Source organism: Pan paniscus, chromosome 2, assembly GCF_029289425.2.
Source record: "Pan paniscus chromosome 2, NHGRI_mPanPan1-v2.0_pri, whole genome shotgun sequence".
In the NCBI taxonomy this organism is placed as follows: Eukaryota; Metazoa; Chordata; class Mammalia; order Primates; family Hominidae; genus Pan; species Pan paniscus.
In genome coordinates this window covers 99639815-99654607 of record NC_085926.1, presented here as the reverse complement: position 1 = coordinate 99654607, position 14793 = coordinate 99639815, and the positions used below count along the sequence as shown (strand labels likewise).

At 41.5% G+C, this 14793-nt stretch overlaps 1 pseudogene; it reads right to left on the bottom strand.

The window, feature by feature from the left end:
• Positions 1-1204: 1204 nt before the first annotated feature.
• Positions 1205-13576, bottom strand: LOC129397421 (phosducin-like protein 3; annotated as a pseudogene).
• Positions 13577-14793: the final 1217 nt, after the last annotated feature.

The following is a 14793-nucleotide window of genomic DNA, read 5'->3' as shown; positions in this document are numbered from 1 at the left end:
CTAGACCATGGAAGAATCCCATTATTGTTATTTGCCAGCAGCATAATCTTGACTTGTAATTTAAACTCTGTGGTCTGCCCTGTGAAAAATGGTAATATTAATAATTCCCAATCCATATCACTATTGTGATAATCTAATCAATTAAATCATGTTAGAAATCCAAATAGTGCCTAACATGTGGTAAATACTCAATAAAAGGTACTGATTTTTTGTTGTTGTCGTTGAGACAGAGTTTTGGTCTTGTTGCCCAGGCTGGGGTGCAATGGCGTGATCTCGGCTCACCACAACCTCTGCCTCCCAGGTTCAAACGATTCTCCTGCCTCCGCCTTGCGAGTAGCTGGGATTACAGGCATACGACAATACGCCCGACTAATTTTGTATTTTCAGTAGAGATGGGGTTTCACCACGTTGGTCAGGCTGGTCTTGAACTCCTCGGCCTCCCAAAGTGCTGGGATTACAGGCATGAGCCACCGCGCCCGGCAAAAGGTACTTAGTGATTTTCAAATTGTTGCTAAGGTGGCACTGTCCAGGAGAAATAGGTGTACCTCATATGAAATTTTAAGTTAGCTAATAGCCATATTTTAAAAAGACAAAATATATTTTATTTATTCATATTAGCATTTCAACATATAAACAACATAAAAAATAATGAGATATTTTGCATTCTTTTAATTTTTTTCTTTCTTTCTTTTTTTTTTTTTGTGATGGAGTTCCACTCTTGTTGTCCAGGCTAGAGTACAATGGCGCAATCTTGGCTCACTGCAGCCTCTCTCCCCACCCCCCAGGTTCAAGCCATTCTCTTGCCTCAGCCTCCCGAGTAGCTGGGATTACAGGCTGTGCGCCACCACACCCAGCTAATTTTTGTATTTTTAGTAGAGATGAGGTTTCAACATGTTGGCCAGGCTGGTCTCTAACTCCTGACCTCAAGTTATCCGCCCGCCTCTGCCTCCCAAAGTGCTGGGATTACAGGCATGAGTCACTGTGCCCAGCCCCTAAATTTTCAATTGAGAATATAATGAATCATTTTTATAAAAGTTCTACTGCCTTTCAGAAAAACTTCAAAAGAGATGAAATAGAAACGTCAAGGATTTCTTTACTACTCTTTTAAACAAAACACAACTTCTTCTGGTTTATTTACTTTATTATTTATTTAGTTTACCTAAATAACCTGAAAAATATTCTTGTAATCAATTTATACTTCCACCTCTTTTTTTCCTCATATTTAGCTGTACACAGGGGGGAGAATAAAATGAATATTTTAGAATCTCATCTTGAGTTGGTTAATTCTTCATTTTTTCTGGCCCTGACATTGCATTCTTTTTTCTTTTTTTCTTTTTTTTTGAGACAGTCTCCCTCTGTCACCCAGGCTGGAGTGCAGTGGCGCGATCTCGGCTCACTGCAACCTCCGCTTCCCAGGCTCAAGCGATCCTCCTTTCAGCCTCCAAAGTAGCTGGGACTACAGGTGTGAGCCACCACTCCCAGCTATTTTTTTTTTTTTTTTTTGTATTTTCAGTAGAAATGGGGCTTCACCATGTTGGCCAGGCTGGTCTCCAATTCCTAGCCTCAAGTGATCTGCCCACCTCGGCCTCCCAAGGTGCTAGCATTACAGGCGTGAGCCACCGTGCCCAGCTGACATTGCATTCTATTTAAGATTCCTGCTTTAAGCATGTTCTGACTAGGCAGGATGCGGTGGCCCATGCCTATAATTCCAGCACTTTGGGAGGCCGGGGCAGGGGATCGCTTAAGCCCAGGAATTCAAGACCAGCCTGGGCAATATAGAGAGATCCTGTCTCTGCAAAAATTAAAATGAATTAGCCGAGTATGGTGGCACGAGCCTGTGGGCCCAGCTACCGGGGAGGCTGTGGTGGGAGGATTGCTCAGGCCAGAGTCTGAGGCTGCAATGAGCTGTGATCATGCCATTGCAGTTCAGCCTTGGTGACGGAGTGAAATCCTGTCTCAAAATTTAAAAAATGTTGTCCATCCTCCTGAAATCTCATTGGTTTCAGGGATGATAGGTTGGTAGTTTACCTCTAGAGGGGTAGTAGAAGCAATTATTCACTGGTCCCCCAACCTGTGTTGTTTTTCTCTCCCTCAAAGAGCTTCCTATTTGTCTAGCACTAATTCCTGACAAGAAGCCTGGATAGAACCTCATTATAACATGGCAAAGTAATTAACCCTCTGTCTAAATTCTGTGGAATTTTGTTGTTGAAATTCTTTGACTTTGGTTTTAAATTTCTTTTTGGTTTACTGACCACTTCTGAAAGACCATAATCTACAAAAATTGTGGCCCATCTTCTAGACAAGTGCACAGAGAACACACATAAAACTGTCAGTATATAACCTTTTCTACTGTTTGGTTTTTACTATTGTATAACACCTACTCAAAAGCATAATTCTTTCTGACTTTAGAGCAATTGACTTTTTATTTTATTATGGTTTCTGATTGTATGAGCAATATATGGTTTTTTTAACATTCAGGAAAACAAAATAATATGTAAAATACAAAGTGAAAGTTTCGATAATCTCACCCCTTAGAGATGCATTGTCTAATATGGTAGCTAATATCCACATTTGGCTACTGAGCATTGGAAATGTGGCTAGTCCTAAATGAGATGTGCTATAAGTGTAAAATACACACTGGATTTCAAAGACTTACTTAAAAATAAGAATGCAAGCCCGGGCAACATGGCAAAACTCCATCTGTAGTAAAAATACAAAAACTATCTGGGCATGGTGGTGTGTGCCTGTAGCCCCAGCCACTCATGAGGCAGGTGGGAGGATTGCTTGAGCCCAGAAGTTGAGGCTGCAGTGAGCTGAGATCGGGCCACTGCACTCCAGCCTGGGCAACAGAGCAAGACCCTCCCTCAATAAAATAAAATAAAATCACAGCTATTTGGGAGGCTGAGACAGGAGAATCGCTTGAACCCGGCGCAGGGTGTGGGAGGGGAGTGAGCCGAGATTTCGCCATTGCACTCCAGCCTGGGCGACAGAATGAATCTCCGTCTCAAAAAAACAGAAAAGAAAAACAAAAAAGAAAATTAAGTGAATAAGTTCTTTATTTTTTACAGAACAATATATTTTTTAAATTCTAACTTTAATTTCTACCTGGAAGATTTCTAGTGCTTAGAAGCTTCGGAACATTTTAAGAGTGGTAGTTTTGCTCTTTCCTCCCACCTTTGACTTGACTCCTTTTTTTAATTAAAATTGTTTTCATTTTTTATTATTTTTATAGAAACAGGGTCTCACTATGTTGCCCAGGCTGGTCTTGAACTCCTGGCCTCAAGCAATCCTCCTGCCTCAGTTTCCTAAAGTGCTGGGATTATAGGTGTGAGCTATCACACTTGGGCGATTTTTTTTCTTTTTCTTTTTTTTTTTTTTTTTGAGACGGAGTTTTGCTCTTGTTGCCCTGTTGCCAGGCTGGAGTGTAACGGTGTGATCTCGCTCACCACAACCTCTGCCTCCTGGGTTCAAGCGATTATCCTGCCCCAGCCTCCCGAGTAGCTGGGATTACAGGCATGCACCACCACGCCTGGCTAATTTTGTACTTTTAGTAGAGATGTGGTTTCTCCATGTTGGTCAGGCTGGTTTCGAGCTCCCAATCTTAGGTGATCCACCCACCTTGGCCTCCCAAAGTACTGGGATTACAGGCGTGAGCCACCACTAGCCCAGCCCTTTGTTTTTTTAATGAGGAGGTATGATTGTAAATTTATGGGTGAACGTGGCAGGGCCACGGTGCCCATATATGAGGTCAAATGTTATTCTGAATGTCTCTGTGAAGGTGGTCTTGCGATAATGTGGGTGTGCCTCAACCAATCAGTTGAACTGAGTAGAAGACTGACCTCTCCTGAGCCAAAAGGAATTCTGCAAAAGACAGCCTTTCAGATTTGAATCACAGCATTGGCTCTTGTCTGGGTCTCTATCTAGCCTGCTGGTCCACCCTGAAGTTTTTGAATTTGCCAACCTCAATAATAATGTTAGCCAATTCTGGCTGGGCACAGTGGCTCATGCCTGTAATCCCGGCACTTTGGGAGGCCAAGGTGGGTGGATCACCTGAGGTCAGGAGTTCAAGACAAGCCTGGCCAACGTGCTGAAACCCTGTCTCTACTAAAAAATATAAAAATCAGCCGGATGTGGTGGCACATGCCTGTAATCCCACCTACTCAGGAGGCTGAGGCAGGAGAATCACTTGAACCTGGGAGGCGGAGGTTGCAGTGAGTCGAGATCGCGCAACTGCACTCTAGCCTGGGCAACAGAGCAAGACTCCATATCAAAACAAAACAAAAAAAATTTTACCTTTCCAGTGAAGAGAAGATAATATCAAACACAGAAATATGTAATGTATATTGATATGCTGAGTATGCTGAGAAATGCAAATGTGTTTTTATCTGTAGAAACTGGACTTTTAAAACTTTGAAATCACTGAGTTTTGTATTTAACTACAATACAAAACCTACAGCACAGAAGGGATATGAATAATCTCTTTTAAAATACTAATTCCTTTTCTTCTTTTTTTTTTTACTAATGGCTGGTTTTAATTTTTTTAGAGGAAATACTATAATTTAAAAAAAAGAGTTCCAAAATATTTAACAGAATTTCCAGCAATGATTATTTCCAAAACGTAAAGATTTGAAACATAATTTATACAAAACTAAAAACCAGAAGGATTCATTCTTGCTTTTTCCTTTTTTAAAAAATCCAGACATTTGTCACAAGAAAGTTCGGCATGTGATAGCAGCTGTAGCCTCAGTCACCCTCAGAATCGCTGTCCCTCCTCATGAGGACAGAGTGCCGCACTGAGGACAGCAATACATCTTCAATCGGCTTCTTAGGGTTTTCCTCCAGGTCCATCATAATTGCTCCAGATTCAGACAGTTTCCATTCCAACTCATCTCTTGTCAGGTTCATGCCACCAAACACCAGAGGACCAATAAACTGAGCCTTGATATCTCCTTCCAGGTAAACAAATATCGTGGGCAGATTCCTATCAGGATAATTGGGTATGCAGGTTGTTGAAATGGCTTTGATAAATTTGACATCAGGAAACTTCCTGGCAAGTCCACTGAGGTTCTGATTTATCAGGGCACAGAGGGGAATTCCTTGTTTGTAAAGGTGCAAGATGACCCACAAGCCCTCACCAGCTTTGGTAACTTCTTGAACATAATCCTTCCCTGAGATCTCCAAAACTTCTCAAAATTTATTCTTCAATTTAGTTGCTTTCCACTCAGCCAGTCTCTGCCGTCTGCACATTTCAATAGCACATTCATCCTCCTCATTAAACTTGTCTTCATGATCCTCCAGCTCTTCCAAAGTCATATCTTCATATGTTTTCACCACTGACTGCTGGAGGATGCGCTGCTCCTCTTCTGCCTCCTCTTCCAATTCTTTCAGACTTTCCTTGGGGGGTAAGATACCCTTTTTGCGTTAAGATGTCATTCCACTCAGTGTCTGCATTGGGGTCCTGCATCTTGTTTCCAGTTCAGTTGCTCAAGCCAGCTGTGCCGCCTTGTTTTTTTGTTTTTTTGTTTTTTGTTTTTTTGAGACAGAGTTTTGCTCCTGTTGCTCAGGCTGGAGTGCAGTGGCACAATCTCGGCTCACTGCAACCTCCACCTCCTGGGTTCAAGCTATTCTCCTGCCTCAGCCTCCCCAGTAGCTGGGATTACAGACATGCGCCACCACACCCGGCTAATTTTTTGTAGAGACGGGGTTTCACCATGTTGGTCAGGCTGGTCTCAAACTCCTGACCTCAGGTGATCTGCCCGCCTTTGCCTCCCAAAGTGCTGGGATTACAGGCGTTAGCCACCGTACCCTGCCAATACTAATTCCTTTTCATGACCTCAGATGAACAAAACTACTCAAAAGGCTGCTATGTATAGATGTTCTCTAGCAGGGGTTGGCCAACTATGGCCCAAAAGCCATGTCCAACCTGCTTCCTGCTTTTGTACAGTCCACAGCTAATTATGCTTTGTACATTTTTAATGGCTAGAAAAAAAATTTAATATTTTGTGACACACAAAATTATATGAAATTCATATTTCAGTGTCCATGAGTAAAACTTTATTGGAATACAGCCATACTTATTCATTTATCTACTGTCTATGGCTGCTTTTACACTATAACAGAGTAGTCATGACAAGAGACCATTCTCATCACTTGTCACTGCTGCTATCCATTACAAATCATAGTTACACTTTGTAACTTGGCAGCATTTTGAGTAGCATGCCTATTGCCATACCCCAAAATTTTATTTTTATTATCAGCATATACCCCTCATGTCAAAAAAAAAAAAAAAAAAGGTGTGGTGACACACACTGTAGTCCCAGTTACTCAGAAGGTAAGGTGGCAGGATCAATTGAGGCCAAGGAGTTCGAGGCTGCAGGGAGCTACAGTCACACAACTGCACTCCAGCATGGGTAACTCCAGGCCTTGTCTCTAAAAAGAAAAAAATGAGAGAGAGAGAGAGAGAATTGGACTTAAAATATCCCATCTCTAAGGTACCACGAAGCATGGATTATTTTATCAAATTCGATGGCAAAGCCTGGCGCTTACTATGCAAATGAAACTATTTATGTGCTAAAAGAATGCTATATGTTAATATTATTAGAATAAGCAGTCATCACAATATTCCCAAATTACAGAAAATCAGTCAGAAAAGGTAAAAAGAAATTAAAGAGTATGTCAACACAGAATTTCCTCACAAAAAAAGAAAGTGAGGCTGTAACTAAAGTAAGTTTCCAAGTGCCTCATTTGTTAGCCTAGTAAGAAAAGTCATTCATTATAGCATGTTAATTAAATGTTTGATTGAAGTGGCTGAAGAAATGTATACAGAAAAAATAAACTTGGCCAGGTGCAGTGACTCACACCTGTAATACCAGCACTTTGGGAGGCCAAGGCAGGAGGATCACTTGAGACCAGGAGTTCAAGACCAGCCTGGACAGCATAGCAAGATCCTGTCTATTAAAAATAATTAATAATTTTTTTTAATTAAAAAAAAGTTAATTAAAAATTTTTTAATTTTTAAATTAAAAAAAGAAAAAGAAACTTACTTAAAACCATTAGCCTCTAGGTGAGAACAGCTGCTTAAAGTGTTAAGGACACAGGAAACAACATCGATAGTAAAACAAGGCAAGTTAGCCACATGAGGTGGCCTATGCCTGTAGTCCTAGCTACTCAGGGAACTGAGTCAGCCCAGGAGTTCAAATCCAGCCTAGGCAACACAGGAGATCCCATCTCTAAAAAAAAAATTTTTTTTTGATTAGAAAAAAAAAAGCAAGGCAAGTGATTTTGAATGGTTTTCCTTAGCTTGTACTGAATTGACAGGTGTTATTGATGTTGCTCATTTGTTCCTATATATTCAAGGAGTCAATGATTGAATGGACTGAAGAATTAGCTCCAAAACAGCTGAGAATATTTTTAAAGAAGGTGAAAAAACACTAATTAAGTACACCTGAAGTAGAATCTCTTTGCTATATTGCAACTGATGATATAAAAAGAGAAAGGCTTAGTTTGACAGATTTACAATGCTTATGAAAATATAAGGTGTTTAAATCCTATGGTTATGACATCATTTGATTATTAAAAAACAGATCGTTTGTGGAAAACATTTGAACTTACCATGTACAGGTATTATTGAATCTGCAGTATCAATGATAAAATTCATTCATCCTCATGGACTTAACTGTTGTTAGTCCATGAATTTTTGTTCAAAATGGCAGAATATCCTACCTTGCCCTGCCACATAGCATTTGATGACTTAGCAGTGATAACATTTTATTGTGATGTTTTTTGAGAGCCAAGATTGAAATTTTTCTAAATGAAAAGAATTTCTCTTAACCACTGTTACCTTTACAAATCATGAGACCTATAAATTTAGAAAGAAGATTTTATGTTTTATAAAGGCTTACAGCCAGCCAGGTGTGATGGCTTATGCCTGTAATCGCAGCACTTTGGGAGGCCAAAGCGGGCGGATCACCTGAGGTCAGGAGCTCGAGACCAGCCTGGCCAACATGGTGAAATCCCTTCTCTACTAAAAAAAAAAAAAAAAAAAAAAAAAAAAAAAAAAATTAGCCAGGCATGGTGGCGGGCGCCTGTAATCCCAGCTACTCAGGAGGCTGAGGCAGGAGAATCGCTTGAAACTGGGAAGAGGAGGTTGCAGTGAGCTGAGATTGTGCCATTGCACTGCAGCCCGGGCGACAAGAACGAAACTCCATCTCAAAAAAAAAAAAAAAAAAACGTTTACAGCCTGCAAGTTATCCATCCCATAGGCTGAGAAGGATAGCCTCCAGAAAGACTAGAGACGGGCACTTCAAAGGAGGAGTGGTTGGGGTAGGAGCTTTATGCTGAACAGTTTGGTTAAACATACACATTCAACAGGTTACTGGAGAAACTCTGAATATTCATAAAGGTGATCCTGACACATAGGTATTGAACAAACATGCATGTAACATATTACCGATGTTCACTTTGGAGTGGATATTTAATACTTAAATGTATTATAATTAGGTCCTATATGTCAAAAGCTCTTTTCAAGACACGAAGTCATGCAAGTGTGCAGCCTCTGAAAGCCTGCCAGAATCAGTCCATGGTTGGCGGTCTTCTTATCAGGAGAAAGTTACTGAAATCAGTCTCTTATCCAATCAAAGCTGGTGGAACGGGGATCAGTTATTCAGTGTCTGATGGTGAGCTACAGTTGTTTTAATATTGCTTATCTCTAGGCCAGTGACGGTTTAGCTGTTAGAGAAAAAGAAAAACCCTGGGGCAGTTAGAACACAGTTTATTCTTTAAGTGTAGGGGTATATGACTTAACCCTTACCTGGCATGGCCTTGGGTCTTGTTTATCATTTGATACCTTTTTGCCACAAAAAGTCCATTCTGTCAGTCTTGATATCTCTTCTTTAACATCAATGCTGGTCGGTTGTTGTGTCTAAACTTCAAAAGGGAGGGAGTTTAATGAGGCATGTCTGCCCTCCTGTCCTGTTATGATCAGGAACTCCATTTTAAAGGTTTTTCTGGGGTCACCTTGGCCATGAGGGTACGTTCATGCAGTTGGCAGAGGGCTCAGGATTTTGTTTATTTTACATCACTGACTGAATGACTTTGAAATTCATTTTTGCTAGTTTGCTAATTTTGATCATTTGATGATGCATCCTAATAAAGTCAACATAAATTACAAAGCAAAACAGTACTGACATGCAAAACTTATTGTGATGAAGTCATTTTGACAACTAACATTATTTGAGTCACAAGTTAAAACAAAAAGCAAGCTCTCTATCCTCACACAAGTTTGCAGTGGTTATATTTTTCAAGCTCAAACGACAGTTTTAGTGGTGTTTTACGGATCTCTGCAAACACAAAGGAAGTTTCCATATTTCAAAATCCATTTAACTGGGCAACTGAAGAGCTTCCACCTAACCATCAGTTAGAAATGATTCATCTGACATGCTAAAAGGCAGATATGAAGAAAATAATGTGTTTCTGTAATTGTTTTCCAAGAGCATAATACACTTAATTTAAATCATATGCCCTTGGATTGACATCATATTGGGCAGTGCCTATATGTATGAAAATATATTTTTCAAAGATAAAATCTGTAAAATTTCATTACAGATCATGATTGACAGATGAACATTTGCAGTAGATTTTGATCGGGAATAAGAACCTTGAAACCTAATTAAGAAAAATGTTATTCTCCATCTCCCCACAAAAAGAATTTCATTCTTCTGATTAGCATACCTGATTTACAAAAATTTGTACTCGATATTATTATATTTTGAATTTCATCAGTGAAAATGTTGTGGAAATTAGTTTTCCCTGTTTTTCTACAGGGGTAGGAGTATCTACATAAAATCTACATAAAATTTTATGTAGGAGTATCTACATAAAATCTTCAATTTTGCCCCTTAGCCCATAGAGCCTAAAATATTTACCCTCTGGCCATTTACAGAAAAAGTTTACTGATTCTTATTCTTCAGAAAGTAAAATCTAAGTAAGAAGTTAGTGGAAGAGAAGGAAGATTTTCAGCTTGGGCACAGGAGAAAGAACCAATGGGGTATGTAAAAAATAAGCAATCATTCCATACCAAATCATATTTTTAAACCATATTTTGGCCAGGCACAGTAGCTCACATCTGTAATCCCAACACTGGGAGGCTGAGGTGGAAGGATCGCTTGAAGCCAGGAGTTCGAAACCAGCCTGAGCAACAAAGCTAAACCCTCACCTCTACAAAAAATAAAAATAATTAGCCAGGCACATGCCTGTAGTCCCAGCTACTTGACAGGCTGAGGTGGGAGGATCACTTGAGCCCAAGAATTTGAGGCTGCAGTGACCTGTGATCTCTCCACCGCACTCCAGCCTGGGCAACAGAGGGAGACGCTGTCTCAAAACAACAACAAAAACCAAAAAAAAAAAAAAAAAAAAAAAAAAGTTTTCTTGCGCTTGCCTTTCTGAGCCAATCAGTAATACCAATTTCTTCCAGAAGATGTCTCCCTTTATTTTCCCTAAATAATAGGAAAAATTTCAAACGTACATAAAAATTCAAATAATTGTGCAATGAACATTCATTTACCTACACTTTGATTCTATTTTTTGGGGCGAGCGGGGAGACAGGGTCTGGCTCTATCACCTAGGCTGGAGTGCAGTGGCGTGATTAAGGCTCACTGCAACTTCTGCCTCCTGGGCTCAAGTGATCCTCCCAAATCAGGCTCCTAAGTAGCTAGGACTACAGGGAGCACACCATCACACCCAGCTAATTTTTTTTTTTTTTTTTTTTTTTTTTTGAGACGGAGTCTCGCTCTGTTGCCCAGGCTGGAGTGCAGTGGCGCAATCTCGGCTCCGCAAGCTCCGTCTCCCGGGTTCACGCCATTCTCCTGCCTCAGCCTCCAGAGTAGCCGGGACTATAGGCACCCGCCACCACGCCTGGCTAATTTTTTATATTTTTAGTAGAGATGGGGGTGTCACTGTGTTAGCCAGGATGGTCTCGATCTCCTGACCTCGTGATCCGCCTGCCTCGGCCTCCCAAAGTGCTGGGATTACAGGCATGAGCCACCGCGCCCGGCCCACACTCAGCTAATTTTTGTATCCCTCTATCCATCCATCAGTCTATTATGGGTTTTTTGTTTGTTTGTTTGCTTTTTTTTTGACACAGGGTCTGGCTCTGTCACCCAGGCTGGAGTGCAGTGGCACGATCTTGCAATCTTGGCTCACTGCAACCTCCTCTTCTGGGCTCAAGCCATCCTCCCACCTCAGCCTCCCAAGTAGCTGGGACTATAAGTATGCACTACCACACCTGGCTAATTTTTGTATTTTTTGTAGACATAAGGTTTCATCATGTTCCTCAGGCTGGTCTCCAGCTCCTGGACTCAAGCCATCCGCCCACCTCAGCCTCCCAAACTGCTGGGATTAGAAGTGTGAGGCACCGCACTGGGCCCACGATGTTTTTTAGTGGACAAGTACATCTCTCCCTAAATACTTCAGCATGTATTTCATTAACTAGTGTTCAATATTTATTTAGTTTCCTTTCTGCTGAAGTAAAATTTATATACACTGAAATTTTCAAATCTTAAATTAGCATCCCCTGAGTTTGACAAACTGTATTATTAAACCAAAACTCATCAAGATATAGAAAACTGGCTGGGCCCAGTGGCTCACACCTGTAATCCCAGCACTTCAAGAGGCCAAGGCTGTTGGATCACGTGAGGCTAGGAGTTTGAGACCAGCCTGGCCAACATGGTGAAACTCAATCTCTACTAAAAATACAAAAATTAACTGGGCATGGTGGCGGGTGCCTGTTATCCCAGCAACTTGGGAGGCTGAGGCGGGAGAATCGCTTGAAACTGGGAGGCAGAGTTTGCAGTGGGTTAAGACTGCGCCATTGCACTCCAGCTTGGGCAACAAGAGCGAAACTCCTTCTCAAAAAAAAAATTATTATTCACATGGAAAGTTCCCTCCTACCCCTTTCCGGTTAGTCCTTCCCCTCCCATATAGAGGCAACCAGTGTTCTGATTTTTTCCCCCCACCATAGGTTATTTTGCATGATGTAGAACTTGATATAATGGAATCATATGGTATGTACTTTCAATGTAAGTCTTTCAATTAATATAATGTCTGAGACTCATCCATGTTGTGTAAATCAACAGTTCATTCTACTTTATTGTTAAGTAGTAGTACATTGATATGTATTATAGTTTGCCTAAATATTCACCTATTGATGGGCACCTAAGGTGTTCCCTGTATTTGTCTATTATGAATACAGCTGCTATAAGCATTCCTGTATAAAGTATGGGGATTTTTTTCCCACAAAGTATTTTTTTAATTACAAAGTAATACAATTGGTGCTTACTTTATTTTTCAGGACTGAATAGTGGGACGTAAATTAATCCCAAGATACATAATAATTGTTTGAAACTTTTCATCATGGAAAAGTAATTTAAAAGTATATAATAATATAGAGACTATTTTGATGAACCCTGGTACCTAATATCCAGCTTCAACCATTACCCACTTCTGGCCACCATCTTTCTTTTCTTTTCTTTTTTTTTTTTTTTTTTTTGAGACAGAGTTTCACTCTTGTTGCCCAGACTGGAGTGCAATGGTGCAATCTCGGCTCACTGCAACCTCTGCCCACTGGTTCAAGCAATTCTCCTGCCTTAGCCTCCCAAGTAGCTGGGATTACAGGCGTGTGCCACCATGCCCAGCTAATTTTTGTATTTTTAGTAGAGACGAGGTTTCACCCTGTTGGCCAGGCTGGTCTCAAACTCCTGACCTCAAGTGATCCGCCCGCCTTGGCCTCCCAAAGTGCTAGGATTACAGGCGTGAGCCACCATGCCTAGCCCTTTATTTATTTATTTTTAGAGACAAGGTCTCATTCTGTTGTCTAGGCTAGAGTGTATGATCATAGCTCCAGTGCAGCCTGCAATTCTTGGGCTCAAGCAATCCTCCCACCTCAGCCTCCCAAATGCCTAGGACTACATGAGTGCACCACCATGCCTAACGAATTTTTAAAATTTTTTGTAGAGATGGGTCTCACCATGTTGCCCAGGCTGGTCTTGAACTCCTGGCTTCAAGCAGTTCTCCCACCTCAGCCTCCCAAAGCACTGGGATTACAGGAATGAGCTACCCTACCCATGAATCATTTTTCATAAATGACTTACACACAGTATTAGTCAGGGTTCTCCAGAGGGACAGTGTGGGGAAAAGCAAGAGAGATCAGATTGTTACTGTGTCTGTGTAGAAAGAAGTAGACATAGGAGACTCCATTTTGTTCTGTACTAAGAAAAATTCTTCTGCCTTGAGATTCTGTTAATCTATGACCTTACCCCCAACCCCGTGCTTTCTGAAACATGTGCTGTGTCAACTCAGGGTTAAATGGATTAAGGGTTGTGCAAGATGTGCTTTGTTAAACAAATGCTTGAAGGCAGCATGCTCCTTAAGAGTCATCACCACTCCCTAATCTCAAGTACCCAGGGACACAAACACTGCGGAAGGCCGCAGGGACCTCTGCCTAGGAAAGCCAGGTATTGTCCAAGGTTTCTCCCCATGTGATAGTCTGAAATACGGCCTCGTGGGAAGGGAAAGACCTGACTGTCCCCCAGCCCGACACCCGTAAAGGGTCTGTGCTGAGGAGGATTAGTGTAAGAGGAAGGCATGCCTCTTGCAGTTGAGACAAGAGGAAGGCATCTGTCTCCTGCCCGTCCCTGGGCAATGGAATGTCTCGGTATAAAACCCGATTGTACGTTCCATCTACTGAGATAGGGAAAAACCGCCTTAGGGCTGGAGGTGGGACATGCAGGCAGCAATACTGCTTTGTAAAGCATTGAGATGTTTATGTGTATGCCTATCAAAAAGCACAGCACTTGATTCTTTACCTTGTCTATGATGCAAAGACCTTTGTTCACGTGTTTGTCTGCTGACCCTCTCCCCACTATTGTCTTGTGACCCTGACACATCCCCCTCTCGGAGAAACAACCACGAATGATCAATAAATACTAAGGGAACCCAGAAGCTGGCAGGATCCTCCATATGCTGAATGCTGGTTCCCCGGGTCCCCTTATTTCTTTCTCTATACTTTGTCTCTGTGTCTTTTTCTTTTCCAAGTCTCTCGTTCCACCTAACGAGAAACACCCACAGGTGTGGAGGGGCAACCCACCCCTTCAGGACAGAACCAATAGGAGATATATAGATAGATAGAGAGAGAGAGAGAGAGAGAGAGATTTTATTAGGGGGAATTGGCTTACACAATCACAAAGGTGAAGAAGTCTCACTAACAGGGTGTCCACAAACTGGAGAACCAGAAAAGCTGGTGGCTTCATTCCAGTCCAAAAGCCTTAGAACTAGGAAAGACAAAAGTGTAGTCCCCAATCTGTGGCTGAAGGCCTGAGAATCCCTGAGAGGCTGCTGGTGCAAGTTCCAGAGTCCAAAACCCAAAGAACCTGGAGTATGATGTGCAAGGGCAGAAGAAAGATGGCATCCCACTCGAGAAGGGAGCAAGAGAAATAAAGCAGTATGAGCTGAGTATCCCCCTTCTTCTGCCTGCTTTGTCCTAGTTGGGCCAGCTGATTGGATGGTGCCTGCCCACCTTCAGGGTGAGTCCTTCCCTCTCAGTCCACTGACTCACAAGTCAATCTCCTCTGGAAACACCCTCACAGACACACCTAGAAACAATGATTCAGCATCCAGGTATCTGTCAATCCAATCAATTTGATATATAATATTAATTATCACACCCACTAACTCTGCCTTCAGATTATTTTAAAGCAAATCTCAAATATGTTATTTCTTTTTTTTTTTTGAGACAGAATT